Consider the following 27,263-nt stretch of genomic DNA (forward strand, 5'->3'; position numbering starts at 1 on the left):
CCCGTTCGGGTGATCTGCTGCGCGAAAGAGAACCAAGCCCCATTCCAGACAGCAGAGACACGGAGCATTAACATGACTGATAATGCTCCGTGCTTCTTTGTGACCTTTTTACTACAAAATCACAGTGAGATAAAGTTGTCACTGTGATTTTGTAGTAAAAAGGTCACAGAGAAGCACAGAGCATTATCAGTCATGTTAATGCTCTGTGTCTCTGCTGTCCGTAACGGGGCTTGGCTCTCTTTCGCGCAGCAGATTACCCGCACGGGATCCACTCATGTGAAAGAGCCCTAAGGTCGCTTTCACACGAGTGAGTTTTCCACGCGGGTGCAATGCGTGACATGAATGCATCACACCCACACTGAATCCTGACCCAATGGTTCTGTGTACATGATCGTTGTTTTTCACACATCAGTTCTGCATTGCGTGAAAATCGCAGCCTGTTCTATATTTTGCATTTTTCACGCAGCACTGGCCCCATAGAAGTGAATGAGGCTTTAGTGAAAAATGCATTGTATCCAGAAGTGCAGATGCAATGTGTTTTTCACTGATGGTTGCTAGGAAATGTTGTTTGTAAACCTTCAATTTTTTATCATGCGCTTGAAAAACGCATCAAAACGTATTGCACCCGTGCGGAAAAAACTGAACGCAATCGCAGACAAAACTAACTGAACTTGCTTGCAAAATGGTGCAAGTTTCCCTGAACGCATCCGGACCTAATCCGTCACGCTCGTGTGAAAGAGGCCTTACTTATTTTCTAATAAACTGCAGGATGTTCATGTGTTGTGTCCACAATATGGGAGCAATAAAGCACCCATATTATACTCATCTGAAAGTGACCCTAGTTAATAGATAGCATTAGGTTTAAAAATCCAACATTTAAATTGAATTAAAATTTTTCATTTTTAATTAGGATGGCAGTTTGTATAGCATGATGCAAAATTATATACTACATAATTCCCAACAACCTGCTTGTAAAAGTTGGTTGGTGCATTTCTGCTGTAATTTCTTTAACACGTGCATAACTGAATGTAGACATGTGTGGTATGTATGACCTTCATGTTTCTTAGGCCTCCTGCACACGACCGTAGGTGTCCCGTTGCCGTGTTGTGGACCGCATTTGCGGATCCGCAATACACGGGCACCGTTCCGTGTGCATTTCGCATCACGGATAAGGACCCATTCACTTCAATGGATCTGCAAATCCAGGGATGCGGAACAGAACCCTACGGAAGCACTACGGAGTGCTTCCGTGGGGTTTCGTCCCCGTACTTCCGTTCAGTAAAAAGATAGAACATGTCCTATCTTTTTGCGGAACGCGGACCCATTAAAGTGAATGGGTTCGCGATCCACTGCGGCTGCCCCACAAACGGTGTTCGTGCATTGCGGCCCGCAGCACGACCAGGGGGCGCACACATTCGTGTGCAGGAGAGGCCTTCCAGTTTTTGTTTGCAGACTACATTTTATTTGCATAACGATTCTGCTAGAGTACATCTTTTATTCATAAATTAGAATTTTTATCCAATTTTTGCTAATAATTAGTGACGAGAGAAGCAAGCTTCGGATGCTACATCAGAAGTCGCTTAGTTCAAAACTTTGGATTAATACTGTACAGAGATTCGTCTCCGTACAGTATTAGAATGTATGTGCTCCAATGAGCCTAAGTCAGTGTTTTGCAAAGTCGCACGGGACTTCATTGAATAACTTCGGGAGTTGATTTTTAAGGTGGAAAACTACATTAAAACTTGAAACCGAACTCGGCTTCGGTACCGACTGGTACCTCGGAATCAAAGCAGAGTTCGGTTCCAAGTTCTAAAGTACTTTTCCACCTTAAAAATCAACTACCGAAGTTATTCAATGAAGTCTCGTGCGACTTCGCAAATAACTGGCTTCAGCTCATCGGAGCCCATACATTTTAAAGCTGTATGGAGACGAATCTCTGTAGAGTATTAACCCGAAGCATGTAGCATCCAAAGCTCGCTTCCTTCATCACTACTAATAAATATTATTTGTTGCAAAGATGCAGGAAGGCGGTTGTGTGTATCTCTGATTACATTTCACAATCTGGTTTGCGCTCTCCAAAGATGTAGATTTTGGCAACATTGCAGATGTCTGCCTTATATAGTATACATTTCTAGAAAATTCATGGATGGCCACTGGTGGTATATATGAGCTTTGCAAACTTTGATATGGTATTTTTACATTGTTTTTGTGTGTACATTTCGGCTTGGATATTAGTTTTAGATGCAAATGTTTGTCTTGATGCTTTTTTTTTTTCTCTTATAATTCCTGTTTTTCAGTTACATGAAGGTGGTGATGGTTGCCATCAGTTTGTCAAGGCAACTGCAATCATCAGATTGTCTGCTTTCAGGAAATATATAGGTTTTGGGTGTGCACTTACTTTTCAAGGAGTGTTAGCCCTGTACCTTATAGGTTGTTCCTTTTTTTTTTAAAGTTCCAGCTTAAATTCAAATTTTTGGTCATTCCAGTTCTGGTGATTTTATGAAGATATGTGCATGTACATTAGGACCTAAGTGATGTGTATGAACTGTGGATAAGTTGAACATTTATTTTTAGGGGGTGTGAGGGTCACATAACTTTCTGCATGGGTCACATGTTTACCCACTAATTTCAACTTTTATGCAGTTTTTATGAAAAATTACATTTTGAAAAAAATTGCATTAAGGTATCTGTGTCCATAAAGTGCTGAGTGGGATTTTGACTATGTTCTAGATGCGCAATTTCAGAAAATATATGTTAATAACAGGTTAATTATCTTCATTGGTGGCGCAGTGGCCACAGCCCCTCCCCCTCCATTCTCTTCTTATTGGTGGCAGCGGTACTGTGCTGCTGAAGAGAACATGGCGCGCGCTGGCAGCGGCGCGTGCCATATTCTCTAACTGTTACTAGGCTGTGCTACTGTAGCCTAGTATCAGTTCGGAAAATAGTAAAAACCGGTATTGCATCGATCCGGGTATAAAAGTATCGACTGTGTATCAATAGTTCGATACCAGATGCAACCCTACACTGGACTATAAGATGCACACCACGTTTAGACATGCTGGATCTCCCAGACTGCCGATTATAAGACACAAGATATTTTTTGCTAAAAGTGCATCTTATAAAGCAAAAAATATGGTATTCTTTATTTATGAGTCAAAACTGCAAACATTGTCCTGGCTAACCGAGATGCAACATGTCCAAACACCTCTGGCGGCAAAATAGTTAAAGAGGTTGACCAGTTTCCTATATTGATGACCTATCCTCAAGGATAGGTCATCGCTATCAGATCGGCGGGGGTCCGACACCCAGCACCCCCACCATTCAGTTGTTTGAAGAGAACACAGCACTCGTATGAGCACTGCATTCTCTTCACCGTTTACCTGCTCGCCGTAGACCTCATAGTGGTGAGCAGGTGTGATTGTTGCTCCTCCATCCTATTCACTTCAATGGGAAGAAGCAGTTACACTTCCATCCTAGTGAAGTGAAGGGGGATGGAGGAGCTGCAATCACCCCTGCTCGCCACCACGACGTTGAGCAGGTAAACAGCAGAGGATGCAGCAATCGCTCAAGTGCTGTGTTCTCTTCAAAACAGCTGTTTGGCATTTTTGTAATGTGTAGGGGCAGTGATAGTGATCATTTTTCTAATTTACTTTAGTTTCTGAAATTGTACAGCTATATTAGAAAAATATCTCTGAAGTGGCCCATTTTGTCCATTAGCAGCGCTCCGTCTTCTAATTACTGACCTGTGAAGATGCACTCCAGACTGACTACTGCTGCGCTCACCGCCTCTCTCCTATCCTGTATAGCCCTATAACTGGCTTCTAGATATATATATTAGTTCCCTGCCTGGCTGTGATCGCTACATTGTCTGCAGCGAGCGCTCGCTACTGAGGAGGCAGGGAACAGCTTCTCAAAAAATGTTCCTAGTGCTTAAAGGGGTTATCACTTCAGCAAATGGCATTTATCATGTAGATAAAGTTAGTACAAGGCACTTACAAATGTATTGTTATGCACGCAACCACGGTAACCATGGAAGCGAGAAGTGAAATATGTAATGTGATTGAAATGGGATGGAATTGGAAAAAAAAAAAATACAATTCTACCACAGTTTTATGGGCTTTGTTTTTACAGTGTCTCCTATGTGGTAAAACTGACCTGTGCCCTTCCTTCTCGGTGTCAGTACAATCACAACAACACCACATTTGCACAGTTTTTGTGTTTTAATAGTTAAAAAAATGAAAACTATGGGAAAAAAAATTTTTTTCATTGCCATATTTGAACCCACCCATAACTGTTTCAGTTATGTCTACAGAGCTGTGAGAGGACTCGTTTTTGGAGTTTTCAGTGATATCATTTTAGTGTGTATGACTTTCTGATCCCTTTTTATTACATTTTTTTATGAAGGTGAAGCGACAAAAAAAAGCCTAATTGACCATTTTTTCTTTTTTCAGTTGCGGCGTTCACTGTATAGGATAAATGGATTTACATTTTAATAGTACTGGCATTTTAAGATGTGGCGATGCCTATGATGTTTATTTTTTTATTGTTTCATTTTTCATGGGGAAAGGCTGGTGAACAGAATTTTCATATATTTTGAAAAACTAGGGGACCTGAACATGCGATCTTCAGATCGATTCTGCCTTTCACTGCAATAAATTATCATTGCAGTGTATGGCAGATTCACTAAGTTCTTTTGGAGCCCTGCCACCTATAGGCCTTCAGAAGAAATACAGCTGTATTAGGCTGGGTTTCTTTCACAGAGACCCAGGTTAATGCCATGAAGGAATGGCTTCCCCAATCTCAGCGTGGGGGAAGCCTTTCGGTCCCTGGGAGATGGTTCCTAGTGAAAAGCTGCCTCAGATGCTGTGGTCATAACTGACCACAGCATCTGAGGGGTTACATTTCTGCAATCAGCAGACATTTAGCCCTGGCTCTCTGCTGTTTAAGGCCCCATGCACATGGCCGTTGTGCAGCCGTTCCGTGCATTGGGGACCGCAATTTGCGGCCCCAATGCACGGGCAACGTCAGTGCGGCAGCCGGGACGGATCAATACCAATTCAACTTAAATGGGTCCGTGATCTGTCCGCACCGCAAAAAAATAGAACATGTTCTATTTTTTAGCAGTGCGGAGGCACCGACAAAAACACCACGGAAGCACTCTGTAGTGCTTCCGTGCCTCCGTTTCGCACCACAGCTCTGGATTGCGGACCCATTCAAGTCCGCAATCCAGAGCCGCAATACGTTGCCCGTATATTGCGGACGCTGTTTGCAGGCCGTAATACGGCCATGGCCGGGCGCATGAGGCCTAAAACAGCGGAAGCCTGGCAGCTATGGCTCCCACAAGCAGGGGCCATTTTTCAACCACCACTTCCGCCATATACATATGGTGGCTGTGCTGAAGAGGTTAAATGTATAAATAGACTATTTTTTTACATTGTACAATTTTTACGGAATCTTTTCCTACAAAAGTATACATCAAGCTGCTCAGCTCCTCCTGCTCTATAACGTGCTGTTTTCAAATTGCACTGCACTTTGAGGGGAAAAGTCCTCCTTTAAGGGAATGTATCACCAGCATTTTTTTTTCTGCCAGTTAAAACCAGATAACAACAAATATAGTTTTTTTCTAAGGCTACTTTCACACCCGCATTTTGGCTTTCCGTTTGTGAGATCCGTTCAGGGCTCTCACAAGCGGCCCAAAACGGATCAGTTTTGCCCTAATGCATTCTGAATGGAAAAGGATCCGCTCAGAATGCATCAGTTTGCCTCCAATCAGTCTCCATTCCGCTCTGGAGGGGGACACCAATGGGTGTCCGTCTGACGAAACTGAGCCAAAAGGATCCGTCCTGACCATGTGTCTCTGACACAATAGAAAACGGATCCATCTCCCATTGACTTTCAATGGTGTTCAAGATGGATCCGTCATGGTTATAGAAGACATCATGAGGAAGGATCTGTAATATATGTTGATGAAATGAGCCTGATGTTTGGTTTTTAAGCACGTTTCCTAATAAAACACGCACTGCGAGGTGAAGCTGGACAATCTATTTTTTTCGCTACTTCTCAGCCTTGGTTCCGGTTCTGTGTCCGTGCTCCTCGGTGGTGTATGGTGAGGTGAGGTGAGCTCCAACTTGGTGTTTTTACGTAGATGACATAATACAACCGGATCCGTTCATAACGGATCCGTTTTTGCAGATCCATGATGAGTGTGAAAATAGCCTAATATGTTTTTATTTTCTGACTGCAGATTCTATTTCCTGAACATTATTATCGGGGTGGCCATCTAGTCTGAGCTTTTCTTAACAGCGTTTAGAAAGCATTAAGAAAACTGCTTTATGGCAGCCCCATGGCCCGTAAACACAATGGTCAGGAGGGGACCCTATTCACTTACATAGGCATGCTCTGTGAAATGTGCAGAGGTCGTTGTACAAGGAAAGAATAGATAAGCTCTGACAATTACCTATTGTGAATGGTGGATCCTGTCTTATCTATACACATAGGTGATATCATTACAGGCAGGATTAGAATGATCGATAAGCAGGTAACTGCAGTAAAGTGATCTGTACAGATGAAGAAGTGGCGCCTATTATTAGGCTTAGTGTCCAGTGCAAAAATATAAAATATAGATATTGATATGGAAAATTAAAAATAACATCAAAAAGTCTTTAAAAATATGTTAAACATAAAAAAAATATATATTTTTTTTTGCCTTCCTCTGGATCAGCTTGCAGGATAACAGGCCGAACTGGATGGACAGATGTCTTTTTTTTTAACCTTATATACTACGTTACTATGTTAAACTGCAGGTCATTTTCTGATAACACACTCCCTTAAAGGGGCTTCTGATGGTTTTCTCTCCTGTGTAGTATTCCTACAATACTTTCACATGTTTCGTTTTGATTCAGTTTTTTGATGGAATCTGATGGCGAAGCCAATATCAGGAATAGATCACGTAGGGAGGGGAAACAGAGAAACTTCTTTCTTTCAATTTACTCCTAATTTTGGCTTCAAAAAGTGTAAAAGTACCCTTAGAAAACACACAACAGCAGATTCTGCTACATGCTGGGCAACAGTGCATGTGATTAGTGAGAACTGACAAAGATACATCTCCAGCCTGAGGCTAATTTCCCACAAGTACAATAGTGCATTAGTATTATGGCCACACATCCCAGGCCGGCTGCAGGTCTGAATACAGCGCCATAAAGACTTATGATTCCAGTATTGGTGAACTGGCAAATTAGGCCTTTGTTCCACTTCTTTCTGTGCCCAACCCCTCCCTCGCTGCTTTGCCACTGCCTGGTCTTGTCAATAAAGCAGAGAGGGAGGGTCTGCCACAGAAATGAGAGGCGTTTGGGTGCAACAAGAGCAACAGTTACTCCCTCATTGCACCAACAGCCTAATTTGCATATTAAGAAAAAGTATAAAAAAAATAAATCAGGAACAGAGCCTCAGATCAATATAACAAAAGCATTGTTTTAATCAGGTGAACCACAGCTAGGTGTCGATGCAAACAGTTAAATACGGAGGACGCTGGTGACAGATCACCTTTAAAGAGGTTGTATCATCTCAGACAATGGGGGCATATCTCATGTGTAGCCACCCTTCATTCATTTCTATGGGGCCGCCAAAAATAGACGAGCGCTGGCTTGGCTATTTCTGTCTTGCCCATAGAAGTGAATGGGACCGGTGGCCGGTCACCCCTGGTGCGCTCCCATTCACTTCTATGGGGAGACTGCTTGGTGGTGGCTGGACCACTTTGAGGGGCTCAGTTCCCAATATAGGTGCAGGTCTCAACGGTGGGACCCGCACCTATCAGACAATGGGGGCATATATTAGCAATATGCCCCCATTGTCTGAGATGAGACAACCCCTTTAAGGCTACTTTCACATCTGCGGGACTGCGATACGGCCATCAGTTCCGATAAAGAATGCAGGGAATCGGCCGGACACAAACCACATCGCACAGTGATTTGTGTCTGCCCGATTCTCTGCATTTTTGCCAGAATGCAACCAGATCTTCGCTGGACCCCATTATACTTAATGGGGCTGGTGGGCATTCCGGTTTCTTCCGGCAGTGCCGGATTCAAAGAATTCCACCACAATACGTGCCACAAATGTGAAAGTAGCCTAAGGTAAGTTGTTCTGCTGCAGCCACATTTTTACAGGGCTGTCGTATAAGCACTGCATGAGTGTTTCTTGCCAAGTGGTGCGAGCACACCTGCTTGGATCCTTTGCTGCCAGCTGTTTAACCTCTTAGATGCTGTCAGTAGAAACAGGCTGTCTGCTATAGAAACTTACTGGAGACGACAAAAAAAAGTTTCAACTTTTTAGACAAAAAAAGTTTCAACTTTTTAGACAAAAAAAAGTGCCTTTTCCCTTTCAAAATGCTATATTATGGGGGGGGGGAATATATTTATATAAAATTGGAGTTGCCACAGAAATAGATTTTACAAAAAGATACATTTTACAATGCAGCACACTAAACACCAAAAAAATGAAATAAATAAAACAGCAATGCCAGGATTGCTGTTTTACCGAAATGGTTCAAATAAAAACTTCAGCCCATCCCACAAAAAGTAAACCCTTAGGCCTCCTGCACACGACCGTTTTTCCCCCCCGTTTACTGGCCGTTTTTTGCGTTCCGTATACGGAACCATTCATTTCAATGGTTCCGCCAAAAAAAACGGAATGTACTCCGTATGCATTCCATATCCGTTTTTCCGTTCCGTTTAAAGATAGAACATGTCCTATTATTGCCCGCAAATCACGTTCCGTTGCTCCATTCAAGTCAATGGGTCCGCAAAAAAAACGGAACACATACGGAAATGCATCCGTATGTCTTCCGTTTCCGTTCCTTGCGGAACCATCTATTGAAAATGTTATGCCCAGCCCAATTTTATCTATGTAATTACTGTATTCTGTATATGCCATACGGAAAAACGGAACAGAAACGGAAACAAAAAACGGAAGAAGGGATCAGTGAAAAACGGACCGCAAAACACTGAAAAAGCCATACGGTCGTGTGCAGGAGGCCTTAACCAGTTCCATCGATGGAAAAATATAAATGCTATTGCTATATTGTAATTGTGTAGAAGTAGTAAAACAGATATATATAAAACTCTAGATATAACTAAATACATTAGGTATTGCCATAATCGCACTGACCCAGAGAATTACGTTACCATGTTATCTATACTGCACGCTGGACGCAGTAACACAACAAACATACAGGTGTGTGTGTGGACATTATGTAATAAATTTACTAAGACAACTCAATTTTTACTTTTACTGTTGGGCCCGACAGTCCACTGATGTAAATACCCACTTCTTTTACTGTAGAGGCAAGACATCCCACCTACCATTCATGTCATTCCCCCTTAGGTGGCCTGTAACAGAGAAGGTACACTGTGTGCCTGTGCTGTAGAAATGACCAGGCGATTTGTCCATGTGACAGGCATTGTCACATTATGTCTAAGGAGCAGGGCAAGATGGAGGAAAAATCGCATAATTGGGAGATGGGATGTCAACACAAAAAATAACATGAACGTAGGGCACAAAGGGGTGAAAGCCAAAAGTGAATATTGAGTCTCAATAATGAGTTCATTGCATAATAAAGCGCAAAGGAATGATGATGCGACAGAACCAATTCCTATGACAATGAAAGTATCCTAGTGCAGGTTAATATTAAAGAGGTTCTGTCATGCTGACATATGGCACTTCTTTAATACAAAGACAACTGGTGCTGCTTAAAGTGGTTGACTCATCACATATCATCTATAGGATATGCCACCAGAATCCAATAGGGGCAGCTTCCTGGGAATGGACCTGAACCTATCTCTAGAAGAGGCCCCCAAAGTGAAGAAGAATGCAGAGTGCATGCGTGTAGTGTTCTCTATTCACTTCTATAGGAGTTCAAAAAAGTGCGCTCAGCTAATTCAGGAGCTCCCACAGAAGTGACTGTGGCTGTGCTTCCGCGGTGCACTCTAATTCACTTTGGCAATAACCAAAGACAATTACCTTTCCCAACTGGTTCAGGACCCGACTAGAGGGACGGCCATACTGGACTTAGTACTAACCAATAGGCCTGACAGAACAACAGACGTGCAGGTCGGGGGACACCTGGGAAATAGTGACCATAAAGTAATAACCTTCCAATTGTTATTCAAAAGAGCGTTTCTACAGGGAGGAACAAAAATACCAAACTTCAAAAAAGCTAAATTTAGCCAACTAAGAGAGGCCATAGGCCAAACTAACTGGGACAAAGTCCTCAAAAATACAAATACAGCCACAAAATGGGATATTTTTAAAAGCATTCTAAAATCTCATTGTATTTAAAAAAATAAAAAATATGTAAAAAAAAACAAATAAAAGCAGCCAAACTAGAGACCGAGAGATTAATTGCCAGAGAGCAAAACTAACCATAAAATGTTCAATTATATAAATGGTAAAAAGTATAAATCTGAAGGTGTCGTCCCTCTACAGAGTAATGAGGGGGGAGTCGCAGAGAGCGACGAGGAGAAAGCAAAGCTAATAAATATTTTTTTTTCTCCACTGTATTCACTAAGGAAAATAAATGCAGAATGTAAAAGTAAATTCCCCATTAAAAGTGCCCTGTCTGACCCAGGAAGAAGTACAACAGCAGCGTCGCCAGGACCGGATGGCATACACCCCCTGTATCCTAAGAGAATTAAGTAATGTCATAGCCAGACCCTCATTTCTGATATTTGCGGACTCTATACTGACAGGGAATGTCCCACAGGATTGGCGCATAGCAAATGTGGTGCCAATATTCAAAAAGGGTCCAAAAATAGAGCCCGGAAACTATAGGCCGGTAAGTTTAACATCTGTTGGGGGTAAACAGGTTTTCTAAGATGGAGCACCTCAATGAAAATAAGCAAATAACGCCATATCAGCATGGCTTCGTGAGGGATTGATCATGTCAAACTAATTTAATCCGTTTCTATGAGGAGGTAAGTTCTAGACTTGACAGCGGCGAATCAATGGATGTCGTATATCTGGACTTCTCCAAAGCATTTGACACTGTACCACATAAAAGGTTAGTATATAAAATGAGAATGCTCGGACTGGGAGAAAATGTCTGTATGTGGGTAAGTAACTGGCTGAGTGATAGAAAACAGAGGGTGGTTATTAACGGTACATACTCAGATTGGGTCACTGTCACTAGTGGGCTACCTTTAGGGGTCAGTATTGGGCCCTATTCTCTTCAATATATTTATTAATGATCTTGTACAAGGCTTGCATAGTAAAATATTATTTTTTGCTGATGACACTAAACTGTGTAAAGTAGGGCTGCAGTATTTTAGTAATCGAGTATTCTATCGATTATTTTTACGATTAATCGAGTACTCTAATAAGAAAAAATGAATTAATAGACTGTTTTCCTTTATAAAAACTCATCAGACCCCCTGCCATCAGTCCCCAACACACCGTTCCCCCGTGTGATCAGCCCAAGTGCTTCAGTTCCCCCCAGTGCCATCGGCTCCACTATCCCCCAGTGCCATCAGCTCCGTTCCGCCAGTGCCTTCAGCTCTCCCCCACCCCAGAGCCATCAGCTCCCCCCCCCCTTGTGCCAGCAGCTCCCCCTCTGCTATTGACACCCGCAGTACACATCGTCATTGGTTGATATGACGCTGTGCACTCCGGGCGCCCATCCTTAGTCTCACCAACTTACCTTTCCAGCAGGGGCGCTGCCGACACTCCATCGTTCTGTGCTGCTCTGCGTCTGACGTCACACAGCACGGTCAGTCAGGAGGTCAGTGCAGCACGGCACCATGGATGTGCTGTGGAGTGTCCAGAGGCCCCCTGCTGGAAAGGTGAGTATTGCGGGCCAGCGGGAGACCACGAAGCGGGAGTAATAGCAAGCGCAATAGCAAGCGCTTCACTCCCGCTCTGTGGTCACGTGACCTCTATGCAAAAAATTTGCATCGGGGATTTTATTGTGTCTAATTACTCGATTCAATCGTTTCAGCCCTAGTGTAAAGTAATTAACATGGAAGAGAACAGTATACTGCTACAGATGGATCTGGAAATATTGGAGGCTTGGGCAGAGAAGTGGCAGATGAGGTTTAACACTAACAAATGGTTATGCACATGGGAAGGAATAATGCAAGTCACCAGTACATACTGAATGGTAAAATACTGGGTAACACTGACACGGAAAAGGACTTAGGTATTTTAATAAACAGCAAACTAAGCTGTAGAAACCAGTGTCAGGCAGCTGCTGCCAAGGCCAATAAGATAATTGGGTGCATCAAAAGGGGCATAGATGCCCGTGATGAGAACATAGTCCTGCCACTTTGCAAATCACTTGTCAGACCACACATGGAGCACTGTGTACAGTTCTGGGTACCTGGGAACAAGGCAGACATAGCAGAGCTGGAGAGGGTTCAGAGGAGGGAAACTAAAGTAATAACTGGAATGGGTGGACTACAATACATACAGTCTTAGAAAAAAGACGACTGAGGGGAGATCTAATAACTATATATAAATATATCAGGGGACAGTACAGAGATCTCTCCTAGGGGTGGGCGATATGGCCTAAAATCTATATTGCGATATAATTTTAAGCATGTGCGATGTATATATCGCAATATATTGTTTTCTATATTTGGGGGGTTTAAACTTTTTTTTTTTTTTTACTTTTTATTTAATAACTATTAGCCTCCTTAAGGGCTAGAACCCTTGTCATATTCACCCTAATAGAGCTCTATTAGGGTGAATAGGACTTTACACTCTCCCTGCTGCCCTGTGCTTTCTGCACACAACAGCAGGGAGCTGACCATGGCAGCCAGCCTCTCATTTGCCCCCCAGCCCCTGATCCACCCCCCAGTCTCTCATGTGCCCCCCAGCCTCTCCCTCTGGTAACGTGCGCCGTGGCCGCCGGGCGCTCCTTCTTCTCATAGGTCTGTGCGGCGCATTGCTAATGCTATAAGCATTAGCAATGCGCCGCACAGACAGAAGAAGGACCAACCGACGGCCACGGCGCACGTGAGTATAATGCTGCTCACTAACATACCATGGCAGCCAGGACTTCAGTAGCGTGACTCCTGGCTGCCATGGTAACCGATCGGAGCCCCAGCATTACACTGCTGGGACTTCGATCGGAACTGCCCACTGCCATCAATGCAGAGACTGAAGAACATTCCCGGCACCCGACCTCTGAGAGGACGCTGTGTTCCGCACGATTAACCCCTCAACTGAGGGGTTAATTGCGACGGATCGCAGCGTGCAGTCATAGGGGCCAGGATATGGCCAGCACATTCATTGGTGGCGCAGTGGCCACAGTCCCTCCCCTCCTCCTCCTACTCTGTTCTCATTGGTGGTCAGCGGCAGCCGCGCACAGTGGGGAGGAAGGGACTCCCTCCTTCTCCACTGTGCCGGCTCAGGAGAACATGGTGCGTGCCGAGAGCGCGATCATATCGCGGTCCGGCGATATAGGCGATATGCACAAAATCCATATCGTGGCACAAATTTATATCGCATATCGCCTATATCGCCCACCCCTAATCTCTCCCATCATCTATTTATCCCCAGGACTGTGACGAGGGGACATCCTCTGCGTCTGGAGGAAAGAAGGTTTGTACACAAACATAGAAAAGGATTCTTTACGGTAAGAGCAGTGAGACTATGGAACTCTCTGCCTGAGGTGATGGTGAGTACAATAAAGGAATTCAAGAGAGGCCTGGATGTGTTTCTGGAGCGTAATAATATTACAGGCTATAGCTACTAGAGAGGGGTCGTTGATCCAGGGAGTTATTCTGATTGCCTGATTGGAGTCGGGAAGGAATTTTTTTCCCCTAAAATGGGGAAACAGTTTTTTTTTTTGGCCTTCCTCTGGATCAAGTTGCAGGATAACAGGCCGAACTGGATGGACAGAATTCTTTTTTCTTATAAACTGTTACTTTGCGGGCCCCGTTCTAGAGACACATGTAGGTTTCACAGATAGACCAGAACCTATAGCACATTGGTGACATATAATAGCGATATGCCTCCAAAGTGCAAGATGGGCCAACCCCTTTAAGTGTTGAGTTAGCAAACAGAATAGCACGAGGGAGGCAACTGAGAAGTGACAGGCACAGAGAACAGTCAGAGCTATTTAGTTCCATGTGCTAGCTGAAGGTCTTTGGGAAATATGAGCCACACATTTTACATGGACATGTGTTAGACCTGTGCTCGGTCAAGACCCAGCAGCCTCCTAGAACTGCTATCCCCATGTTCATATGACCTGTTATATGGTAACCGAGACAAATACAGGCACAGGGGTGGATCAGACATAATTATGGGGTGATAAGTTGGATAGCCAGCTAAAACCTCTAAATCTGTAAATATACTACAGTGTAGGGTTTGGGGGACCTGGACCACCCACAGCAAGTGTTATAAAACAACAAAAGAAAACAAATATTCACCTCTCCACTCCCCGACCAATCCAGCACAGATGCTCTGGCAATCTCTTATGCAGCAGACACGACTAATGCAGCCAATCATAGGCCTCCGCAGCTACATGATGTACTACTGGTATCATGGCTCCCATTGCTGAACGGTGATGTCAGTTGCACATGACTGATGAGGCCACTAACTGGCCAATTAATTGTAAACAAAGAACAGGATGTCTACACAGGATTGGTGGGGACTGGAGAGGTGAGTAATGTTTTTTCTTTTATAACATTTACATTTTTTATTTTAAAAGATTGGATAACCCCCTCCCAATGCAAATAACCATGTAACTAAGGCCTCTTTCACACTTGCGTTGTCTGCATCCGGCGTGTACTCCATTTGCCGGAATTACACGCCGGATCCGGAAAAACGCAAGTGAACTGAAAGCATTTGAAGACGGATCCGTCTTCAAAATGCGTTCAGCGTTACTATGGCACCCAGGACGCTATTAAAGTCCTGGCTGCCATAGTAGTAGTGGGGAGCGGGGGAGCAGTATACTTACAGTCCGTGCGGCTCCCGGGGTGCTCCAGAATGACGTCAGAGCGCCCCATGCGCATGGATGACGTGTCCATATGATCACGTCATCCATGAGCGTGGGGCGCCCTGACGTCACTCTGGAGCGCCCGGGGAGCCGCACGGACGGTAAGTATACTGCTCCCCCGCCCCCCCACTACACTTTACCATGGCTGACAGGACTTTAGCGTTCCGGCAGCCATGGTAACCATTCAGAAAAAGCTGAACGTCGGATCCGGCGTTTAGCTTAAGGCCGGATCCGGATTAATGCCTTTCAATGGGCATTAATTCCGGATCCGGCAAGTGTTCCGGATTTTTGGCCGGAGCAAAAAGCGCAGCATGCTGCGGTATTGTCTCCGGCCAAAAAACGTTCCGTTCCGGAACTGAAGGCATTCTGATGCATCCTGAACGGATTTCTCTCCATTCAGAATGCATGGGGATAATCCTGATCAGGATTCTTCCGGCATAGAGCCCCGACGATGGAACTCTATGCCGGAAGAAAAGAACTCAAGTGTGAAAGAGCCCTAAAAAGATAAAGTAAATGTTTACCTATAAAAGACAAAAAGAGCTGTTAGAAGCCTGAGAAGTACAGAGAAGTATAGTGCATGTAGTAATGAAATACAATACAAATACCGTTTTTTCACTAAAATATTTATGATGCTTGGCTGGATCAGCCATTCAATTACACATACTGCAGAACCAGACTGCCTAAATGGTCAGTGAAAGACCACTGTATCGTGAGGACCAACGTTTTAGTTAAAGGGGTTTTCCGAGATTTTTTATACTTATGACCTATTCTCTGGATAGGTCATCAGTATCTGATCGTGGGGGTCCGACACCCGGGACCTCTACAGATCAGATGTTTGATAAGGCACCTGCGCTTTTCTGCTTTTCCTAGGCCGGCGATGACACGTTTATGTGTCACGTGGCCTAGGAGCTAAGCAGGTTGAGGACTGCACAGGGAGAGCGTGGAGCAGACTCAGAAGTCTGTCCTATGCAGATGACACCTGAATGCAATGTCTGGTATCAGAGATAATGCCACTCTTAGACAGCAGTTATATAATGGGAGGGAACTCCTTGTGTGGGTAGGGGTTGTCACGGCAGCTGTCTGCAATACTCCTATTAACCTGGCAGTTAGGGCATAATAAGATGATAGGTACAATATGCTGAAATACACCAGTATTTCACTGTATTATAAAAGTGATTGCATGTTCAAGTCCCCTAGGGGAACAAAAAAATTTAAATAAAAATTGAATTGAAAGCTTTGAAAGTATAAAAAAAAATCCCAAACATTAAAGCCTACAAAAAACTTTCCCATTTATCATCTAAAAATGTAAACAAAAAATAAACTGATTTGGTATAGCTGCATCTGAAAAGATGTCATTTATCCTGCATAGTAAAAGCCAAAATAAAAGAAAAATACACAATGCCAGAACTGCAGGGAAAAAAAAAACTCCCATCCCTCACCCAAAAGAACTGAAGAAAAAGTTTTAATAAGTAATATGTAAAATGTTATTAAACACAAATAAAGCTCCTCCTAGCCAAAAGAAATCTAGAATATTAAGCAACATTTTTATGTAAGTTTAAAAATTTTTAAAAGCAGTAAGGCTACTTTCACACTGGCGTTTCTGGGTCCGCTTGTGAGATCCGTTTCAGGGCTCTCACAAGCGGCCCAAAACGGATCAGTTCAGCCCCAATGCATTCTGAATGGATAAGGATCCGTTCAGAATGCATCAGTTTGCCTCCGTTCAGCCTCCATTCCGCTCTGGAGGTGGACACCAAAACGCTGCTTGCAGCGTTTTGATGTCCACCTGACGATGCGGAGCCAAACGGATCTGTCCTGACTTACAATGTAAGTCAATGGGGACGGATCCGTTTTCACTGACACAATATGGTGCAATTGAAAACGGATCCGCCTCCCATTGACTTTTAATGGAAGTCAAAACGGATCCGTTTGCATTATCATGGTAATGCAAACGGATCTGTTCTGAACGGATAAAATCGTTTGCATTATAGGTGCGGAATCGTCTGTGCAGATTAGGGATGTCCCGATACCGATAACAGTATCGGGACCGATTCCGGACAATTGCACGAGTACATGTACTCGTGCAAATGTCCCCGATACCACTGCTGATACCTGTGCGCCGCTTCTAAATGTGTCTGTGTCCGTCCGCGGCCTGCCCCTGCTTCTCGCACAGCAAATACAGCTTCAGATGCAGCAGCAGGCAGTGTAATAGGAGCCTACAGTGGAAGCTAGCCCCGCCCCTCCCCGCCCTACAACCAATCAGAGGCAACCAGCACTGACTCACAGCACAGGGGGAGTCGTGCAGGGACTCAGAGAATCGTCTGAGAGTTTATTAGTTAAAAGAATCGAATGAGTCAGAGATTGTGTCACCGAGTCCCTGCCAGGCTTCCTGCTCCCTGTAAGTCCGTCCGGGGGGAAGGGGGGGCATTATTAGTATAGCATGTAGCGGAGCTGTGTGTGTACAGGGTGCATGTAGCAGAGCAGGAAGTCTGGTAGGGACTCGGTGACACAGTCTCTGACTCATTCGATTCTTTTAACTAATAAACTCTCAGACGATTCTCTGAGTCCCTGCAATAACTATACATTGTAATTACATCAGTCTGCTCCACTGCATTCACTGCAGCAGAGCTGTGTTTGCCAGGAGCGAGTCCCTCTAAAGGTGATAGTGTCTGTCTTCTATGGCCCTGGTCCTTCCCTTCCTGCCTGCAAGCTGCACATTGATCTCTAAAAGCAGGCATTAGAGCAAGAAGAAATATACATTACTGTATGATGGCCACAAGACTATTATACTGAGGAGGGGGGGCTTCAAAAATTGTTGTCCTGACTCCTTACAGTAGTGTCTCCTTGTGGCTGCCCCCATACAGTATAACGTCTCCTTGTGGCCGCCCCCATACAGTATAACGTCTCCTTGTGGCTGCCCCCATACAGTATAATGTCTCCTTGTGGCTGCCCCCATACAGTATAATGTCTCCTTGTGGCCGCCCCCATACAGTATAACGTCTCCTTGTGGCTGCCCCCATACAGTATAACATCTCCTTGTAGCCGCCCCCATACAGTATAACGTCTCCTTGTAGCTGCCCCATACAGTATAACCTCTCCTTGTAGCTGCCCCATACAGTATAACGTCTCCTTGTGGCTGCCCCCATACAGTATAACATCTCCTTGTAGCCGCCCCCATACAGTATAACCTCTCCTTGTAGCTGCCCCATACAGTATAACGTCTCCTTGTGGCTGCCCCCATACTGTATAACGTCTCCTTGTGGCTGGCCCCATACAGTATAACGTCTCCTTGTGGCTGCCCCCATACAGTATAACGTCTCCTTGTGGCCGCCCCCATACAGTATAACGTCTCCTTGTGGCTGCCCCCATACAGTGTAACGTCTCCTTGTGGCTGCCCCCATACAGTATAACGTCTCCTTGTGGCCGCCCCCATACAGTATAACGTCTCCTTGTGGCAGCCCCCATACAGTATAACGTCTCCTTGTGGCTGCCCCCATACAGTATAATGTCTCCTTGTGGCTGCCCCCATACAGTATAATGTCTCCTTGTGGCTGCCCCCATACAGTATAACGTCTCCTTGTGGCTGCCCCCATACAGTATAACGTCTCCTTGTGGCTGCCCCCATACAGTATAACGTCTCCTTGTGGCTGCCCCCATACAGTATAACGTCTCCTTGTGGCTGCCCCCATACAGTATAACGTCTCCTTGTGGCCGCCCCCATACAGTATAACGTCACCTTGTGGCTGCCCCCATACAGTATAATGTCTCCTTGTGGCTGCCCCCATACAGTATAATGTCTCCTTGTGGCCGCCCCCATACAGTATAACGTCTCCTTGTGGCTGCCCCCATACAGTATAACATCTCCTTGTAGCCGCCCCCATACAGTATAACGTCTCCTTGTGGCTGCCCCCATACAGTATAACGTCTCCTTGTGGCTGCCCCCATACAGTATAACGTCTCCTTGTGGCTGCCCCCATACAGTATAACGTCTCCTTGTGGCTGCCCCCATACAGTATAACGTCTCCTTGTGACTGCCCCATACAGTATAATATCTCCTTGTGGCCCCCATACAGTATAATATCTCCTTGTGGCCCCCATACAGTATAACGTCTCCTTGGAATGTTATAGTTCTGTCTTTGGGCCTTTTGGTTGGTCAGTGGTCCCAAAATACATGTGTGTGTATTTTATTGTTAAAATTAGTATCGGTAATTGGTATCGGTGAGTACTTAAATAAAAGTATCGGTACTCGTACTCAGTCTTAAAAAAATGGTATCGGGACATCCCTAGTGCAGATACCAGACGGATCCGCACCTAACGCAGGTGTGAAAAATAAGACCGGCAGGGTTCTTGGAAAGAAGATAAAAAATTAAACAAAACAGAAGGAAAACTGCCGGCTGTGTGAAGGAACTAGCCATACGGGTTTTAGTAAGTGCTCCTTCACACACACGGGCAGATTTACTAACTGTGTAAAGTGCAAACTTACACCAGACAGTGTAAAGATGCCCTACATTTATTGCAGTAGTTCATGCTGTATGATGAATGGGGTGCACAGCCAGGCACTTTCACCTATCTTTATACTACCTATTGGTCGGCTTACTTTGTGACAGAATTTTACGCCAGATTTTGCATAAAATTTTACATTTCCTTTAAGATCTTTTCCTGCCCCCTTTCCTAATAAGAGGACCCTCAGAGGGTGAGGCGCAGTGAGTTATTCTTTTTGGCTTACATGCTTCATACATGTGTCTAAAATTACACCATAATTCAAGCACAGCCACAATAGTGAATGTGGACTGGTATTTTTGTAGGGTTTTTAAACATAGATGGTAAAAACACCACTGACAACCAAAACAGTAGATAAATGGCAAAAACCAAACCAGTTGGTATGTTGAGTTACAATATTTTGTCAAATACTTTAAAGTTTTCTGGTACTTAGGTATTGAGAGGATGGGTCACCGATAGCAGATCAGTGGTGGTCCGACAACCTGCCAGCACCAGAAACTGGTCCGCAAAGTGTGGATTCACAAAAACTATGGATGACATCCGTGTGACAAGAATGGATAGAAATCCGTTCAGTTTGCATCATTATGCCTTCCGTTCAGTCACTGTCAGGCCACAGCATGCTGCGGTATTATGTCCGTCCAAAATGCCTGATCAGTCACCGGAATGCCGGCATTAATTCCCATTGACTTGCATTAGTGCCAGATCCGGCATTGCAAAACAACTGAAGGACGGATCCGTCCTTCCGGTCTGCGCATGCGCAGACCGGGAAAACTGTGAAAAAGACTGCAAGACGGATTCGTCCATCCACATGACAAGCGGAGAGACGGATTCGTTCTTGCAATGAATTTGTAGACGGATCCGCACCCAGATCCGTCTACAAATGCTGTCAGTTGTCACACTGATCAGCGGATCCGGCAGGCAGCTCCGACGACGGAACTGCCTGCCGGATCAAACTAACGCTAGTATGAAAGTACCCTTATAGTAACAATGCCTATTCTTGTCCACAAAATGGACAAGAATAGGATGTGTTCTTTTCTGCGGGACTGCGGAACGAACATACAGATGCGGTCCGCATCCAATCTGAATTAAATACGGATCGAAGGCAGACCAAAAATAAGGTTGTGTGAATGGGGCCATATGCTGATGACGTTTTCAGCCAATGCCAGAGATTCATTATATGTTGCTATTGATACTATTGGCAGGTTTAGAGGTTATTCAGGTTTCGTTATCCCGTTACCGCTAGACTTGTGACATAATTCCAAGATATATCGCCATTCTGATTTGCAGGTTGTTGGGGGAGACAAGGATCAGGCAAAATGAATATTTTCACCCAATCTTTTTGTTCACCCAGGAGATATGCCGCCACCAGAAGTGTCAGGCTTTCTCAATAGAATACACATACAAATTCGGCTCAGCCGTTTGTATAGGATGGCACTTTGAAATCCTTTTTCAAGATTCAGAATGCCCTTGACATACCTGTGTCTGACTTTTATAAATGTTTAAAATAGCGACATGCTTTCGAAGAGAATCGTGACCACACTGCTAGGGATGTGGTGACCCCCTAACAGAGTGGTGAGCTTCACTGATCAGCGTCAATCATCTTTAGGGGTCATGTTGCTTTTATATACTTCTATTGTGGACGTAATACCCAGTACAGAGGTGGGAAATTTATGTAGGCCCATTGGAGGGGAGTCAGTGGTGGGTGCCGCAGTTATTCCTAAGTGAGACACACAGGCTCTCACACCAGTGTCTGTCCGTACAGTCTATACAACTAATCAAGTTCCTTTTTTGATGTGGGGGTGAGACCTGATTCCATATCTCCAACATGTAGAGCTCACAGGCGCATTTTTATTGTGATGTGGTTGTGTCCAGACTTGGAGGAATTCTAGCGGGGTGTTGTAAGGTGTATTCTGTTAATGTGGTGTTATATCCTTTTGTATGTATTTTGAGTTCTGTGGAGAATATGAAAATCCCTGAACCCAGCATGGTCATGGCACTGTGAATGCTGTATGCAGATCGTAAGCCCAGCAGGGGATGGATGCACGTGCCCAGCTGTAGAGCATGTCTTGAAACTTAATTGGCTGCAAAATTTGGAAACCTATGAGTATAAGAATATGGGTGCTATTGCTAAATTAGAAAAATATGGGATTTGTGGATTGATATCTCTGGCGTCCAGAAAATTATTGAAGTATCACCTTGGTCAGAGTTGATATTGAGAAAAGCAGACTGGGCTTGTTGGTTGCATTTAGGGGTGGGCAATATGGACTAAAATCTATATTGCGATATAATTTTAGGCATGTGCGATATGCGATATCTATGGCAATATATTCTATATTTCGGAGGGGGGGTTAAACTTTTTTCTTTTTTTTTTTTACTTTTTATTTAATAACTATTAGCCTCCTTAGGGGCTAGAACCCTTGTCATATTCACCCTAATAGATCTCTATCAGGGTGAATAGGACTTCACACTCTCCCTGCTGCCCTGTGCATAGTGCACACAGCAGCAGGGAGCTGACTATGGCAGCCAGGGCTTGAGTAGCGTCCTGGCTGCCATGGTAACCTATCGGGGCCCCGCGATTACACTGCTGGGGCTCCGATCAGAAGCTGCCACCCTGGGCCACTGCCACCAATGATTTAATCGTGTGGAGAGGGGGGCCCGCAATTAATATAATACTTAGAAGAGAGGGACTGTGGCCACTGCGCCACCAATGAATATAGTTAATATGCCTGAATACAAACGTAGCCTGCATGTGCCGGCCACATCCCACACCTGGCCTCTATTACTGCGCACCGTAATCCGCCGCAATTAACCCCTCCGGACCTGAGGGGTTAATTGCGGCGGATCACGACGCGCAGTAATAGAAGCCAGGTATGGGATACAGCCGGCACATGCAGGCTACTTTTGTATTCAGGCATATTAACTATATTCATTGGTGGCGCAGTGGCCACAGTCCCTCCCCTCCTCTTCCTCTCTGTTCTCATTGGTGGCGCAGTGGCATCAGTCCTCCCCTCCTCCTCCTACTCTGTTCTCATTGGTGATCAGCAGCAGCCGCACACAGTGGGGAGAGAGGGACTCCCTCCTTCTCCACTGTGCTGGCTCAGGAGAACATGGTGCGTGCCGAGAGGGGCGCATGCCATGTTCTACCGCGATATGGCGATATAAACAAAATCTCTATCGTTCGCCAAATTTATATCGCATATCGTCTATATTGCCCACCCTAGTTTTCAATTTACTGATGCTGCAATGTGAATCCTAGTATGTTTGTCGCTATGCTGACTTTTTCTGTTACACAATAAAAAAAAAGTACTGGTAAACCTCTTATGGCCAATTTCAAAAGACCATATACAGTCTGGGAAACATGCTCCATACGGGAGCAGCATTTCCCCGACTGAATACTGCTCCTCTGAAATGAACTTGGAACATCACAATGATTTATGATGCCATGAATTCCCATCTCCCAGCGAGTCTACTGAAATCTACTCGCATAACGCAGTGACTACAGTTCAGTAGACCAGGAAACTCACAGCATCATAAATCATTATAATAATACAAGTTGACTTCAGATGATTAGTGTTCAGTCCAGGAAGTACTGCTCCTACAAGAAGAGTGTTTCTTGGACTGAGCATGATTGTGTAACACTGGCCTTAAAGTAACATAAAAACATGCAGTGAAATAAGTCAGTTAAAACATAAACCATCAAAAGCCTAAGGGCTGTTTCACACGAGCGGATGCTGTGCGTGACATCCGCTCCGTGAATGACAGCCAAGACCCGATGCAGACTGCAGGGAGATAAAGTTGTCACTGTGATTTCGTAGTAAAGAGATCACAGAGAGGCACGGAGCATTATCAGTCATGTTAATGCTCCGTGCTTCTGCAGTCTGCATCGGGTCTTGGCTGTCATTCACGGAGCAGATGTCACGCACGGCATCCGCTCGTGTGAAATAGCCCTTAAAGAGGACCTTTAACCGATTCTTACCCTATGAACTAACTATACAGACATGTGGAGCGGCACCCGGGGATCTCACTGCACTTACTATTATCCCCGGGCGCCGCTCCGTTCTCCCGTTATGCCCTCCGGTATCTCCGCTCACTAAGTTATAGTAGGCGGAGATTCCAGTCCCTAAGTTATGGTAGGCGGAGTCTGCCCTTGTTCTGCTCTAGCGCTGGCCAATCGCAGCGCAGAGCTCACAGCCTGTGAGGTTATTTTCTCCCAGGCTGTGAGCTCTGCAATGCGATTGGCCAGCGCTACAGAAGAACAAGGGCAGACTCCGCCTACCATAACTTAGGGAACGGAGATACCGGAGGACATAGCAGGAGAACGGAGCGGCGCCCAGGGATAATAGTAAGTGCAGTGAGATCCCCGGGCGCCGCTCCACATGTCTGTATAGTTAGTTCATAGGGTAAGAATCGGTGAAAGGTCCTCTTTAAGCCCTCTTTCACACAAGTGAGTTTTCCCATTCATTTTGTGAATGTCACCCACACTGAATCTTGACCCACTCATTTCAAAGCAAGAATTGCCTTTCACTGAACATCTTTGAGTTTAGGAAAAATCTCTGCATGTTCTATATTGTCCTTTTTCGAGCAGCCCTGCGTTTTTCACTGATGTTTGTTAGGATATGTTGAGTGTTATTCTTCAGTTTTACCTCAGGCACGTGAAAAACGCATCAAAAACTGATTGCATCTGTGCAGAAAAAAACATAAGAACTTAACAGATTTGCAAAAAACAATGAAGCATATTGAAGGAAACTCAGGGAAAAACATCAGTTTTTCACTTACAACACTCACAACAAGTTCTGCATCACTCGTGTGAAAGAGTCCGAAAATTGTTGCACCGCAAGAAATAAGCTAGAGTGCTCATAACAAACATGGTGTCTGAACAGATACCCCTTCTTTTACATCCAATAGTGACCAGAGCTTCCCAATTTTCTCTGCATCCTGATATCTGACCATCGCTTAATCCAACGTATTAAAGGGCTTGTCCAAGTTAAAGGACTTTCCAAGAGTACAAGGCATCATTCTCTGTGTAAGGGCTCCATTACATGGGCAGATAGAGCAGACGACTGTTGGGAGGAAAGCGTTCCCTGCCGGCAATCACCTGCTCGCTAGAGAAGGAGACTACTGCTATTACATGCAGCAATCTCCTCCTCAATGTAGGGATGAGCGATCACTAATGCATCTGCATCACCCGTCCCTATACTGTCTCATTGTTTGCCAGCAGCAGAGTGCCTGTTACACGGCAAACCAGGATTTTTTAACATGCCAATTACGCAGTGAACGGGCATCGGGTAATCAGCGGCAGTATTAGGCCCCTTTCACACGGGCGAGTATTCCGTGCGGGTGCAATGCGTGAGGTGAACGCATTCCACCCGCACTGAATCCTGACCCATTCATTTCTATGGGGCTGTGCACATGAGCGGTGATTTTCACGTATCACTTATGCGTTGCGTGAAAATCGCAGCATGCTCTATATTGTGCATTTATCAGGCAACGCAGGCCCCATAGAAGTGAATAGGGCTGCATGAAAATCGCAAGCAAGTGCGGATGCGGTGCAATTTTCACGCACGGTTGCTAGGAGACGATCGGGATGGAGACCCGATCATTATTATTTTCCCTTACAACATGGTTATAAGGGAAAATAATAGCATTCTTAATACAGAATGCATAGTATAATAGCGCTGGAGGGGTTAAAAAATAAATAAAAAATAATTTAACTCACCTTAATCCACTTGCTCGCGCAGCCAGGCTTCTCTTCGATCTTCTTTTTTGCTGTGTGCAGGAAAAGGACCTGTGGTGACGTCACTTCGGTCATCATATGGTCCGTCACATGATCTTTTACCATGGTGATGGATCATGTGATGACCGGAGTGACGTCACCACAGGTCCTTTTCCTGCACACAGCAAAAAAGAAGACAGAAGAGAAGCCGGGCTGGGCGAGCAAGTGGATTAAGGTGAGTTACATTTTTTTATTTTTTTTTAACCCCTCCAGCGCTATTGTACTATGCATTCTGTATTAAGAAAGCTATTATTTTCCCTTATAACCATGTTATAAGGGAAAATAATACAATCTACCCAGCACCTAACCCAAACATGGGTACCAAACATGCAGATTTTTCTCACGCGAGTGCAAAACGCATTACAATGTTTTGCACTCGCGCGGAAAAATCGCGCATGTTCCCGCAACGCCCATGTGAAAGAAGCCTTACACTGCCAGATGATCGCTAACAAGTGTTCATACAAAAGCTCGTTAGCGATCATCTTAACAATAATCTGCCCATGTATTAGGGCCTTAAGTGTATACATAGATAGCTGTATACACCACACAATGTTCATAGGAATGCTCGATCTCGATAACTAGCCTGTGTAATCGAGCAGCCGATCAGCCAATAAACGAGCCAATCAGGATGAAAGATGCCTAATTATCTGCAGCACATCTCCCAGGGAAGTGCTGCTAATCTCTCTTATATATCTAAAAACGAATTTATGTTCTCTATCTGTTCTTTATGCACGGTCAAACAATTTTGGCATATAGGTAAATCAGGTGCTTAGAAAGTTTTTAGACTGGGTCTCAGCTCTCTAGGACGTTTCGTTCTTGAGATAGTCACACAAAAAAAGCAAATATGGCACCATCACATGACCCATAAAAGCAGCTTACAAGTCCTTCAATCATATTCTGACATACACGGTCACATGACCTTTATTGGCCAACCAAAGCTCGCAGGTCCTTCAGTCTTCGCCTCTCTGGTATTCCATAAAACTGAATACGAGAGGAAGGACTGTGGTAGCAATTGTTCTTCCCATTGAGTTTGTATTGCCTGTGTAATTAACCCAGTGGAAACTAGTGACGAATGATGTGCTATCATCCATTCGCCAGTGTAATACAGTCCTTAGTCCCTGACGGTGCTGTTACAAGGCGCAGTATCAGCAAACATTTACATTGTAGTTTTTGAATATAGTAATGCATTTACATTTTATTTTTTTAATGTAGTAATGCATTTACAACGTAGTTTTTGACAGGAGCCAGCAGCAATTAATTCAATCATTTATATAATTTCTCCTACAAAAGAACCTCAGTGTTTTATTAGGTGCTGAACCAGCTAAATTCTATATCTGCATTGTGAATGCAGGCTTGTTGACGCAGTAACTGCATGCCGTTTTCAACTCCATCACAACTGCACTGTGTGCCAGCACCTTGACAGTTGGGCACCCGGGTGATCTTAAGTTTTTTTTCCCGAGACTTTAATACTGACCTATCCTCTGGATATCCGACACCTGGGACCCCTGCCGATCAGCTGTTTGAGAAGGCACTGGAGATCGCAGTAGCGCAACTGCCTACTGAGCTTTTCCTAGGCCATGTGATGTCACGTTCATCGGTTTCATGGTCTAGGCGCAGCTCAGCCCCATAGTAGTGAATGGGAGAGTGCGCAAAGCACAACCGCTATAAAATGCACTACGCTGTGCTTGGTAAGGCTAATGCACTCAGAGGTGCATTCTCAAACAGCTGATCGGCGGGGGGCCCGGATGTCAGACCCCCACTGATCAGTATTAAAGTCTTGAAAAACCCTTTTAAGTTCACAAAGAAATGTATAAAAAACACAACACACCTGGGTATAAATATAGTACAATAGACAACACACTTTTGGAGGCCTACTTAGTCCAGTTTTAAACTTACAGTACAGCACATTAATAAATCTACCCCTGCACCAATCTGATTATATCTCAATAATCCAGCAATGTTAAACTGTTATTCAAAATTGACGTAAACTTCATCCAACAA

General features: G+C 44.5%; 1 protein-coding gene across 5 annotated transcripts in view; it reads right to left on the reverse strand.

The window, feature by feature from the left end:
- Positions 1-27,263, reverse strand: part of SCAF8 (SR-related CTD associated factor 8) — a 238,204-nt gene that overhangs the window by 190,777 nt on the left and 20,164 nt on the right. The window lies entirely within an intron of this gene.

This window comes from Bufo bufo, chromosome 4, assembly GCF_905171765.1.
Source record: "Bufo bufo chromosome 4, aBufBuf1.1, whole genome shotgun sequence".
NCBI classification, from domain to species: Eukaryota; Metazoa; Chordata; class Amphibia; order Anura; family Bufonidae; genus Bufo; species Bufo bufo.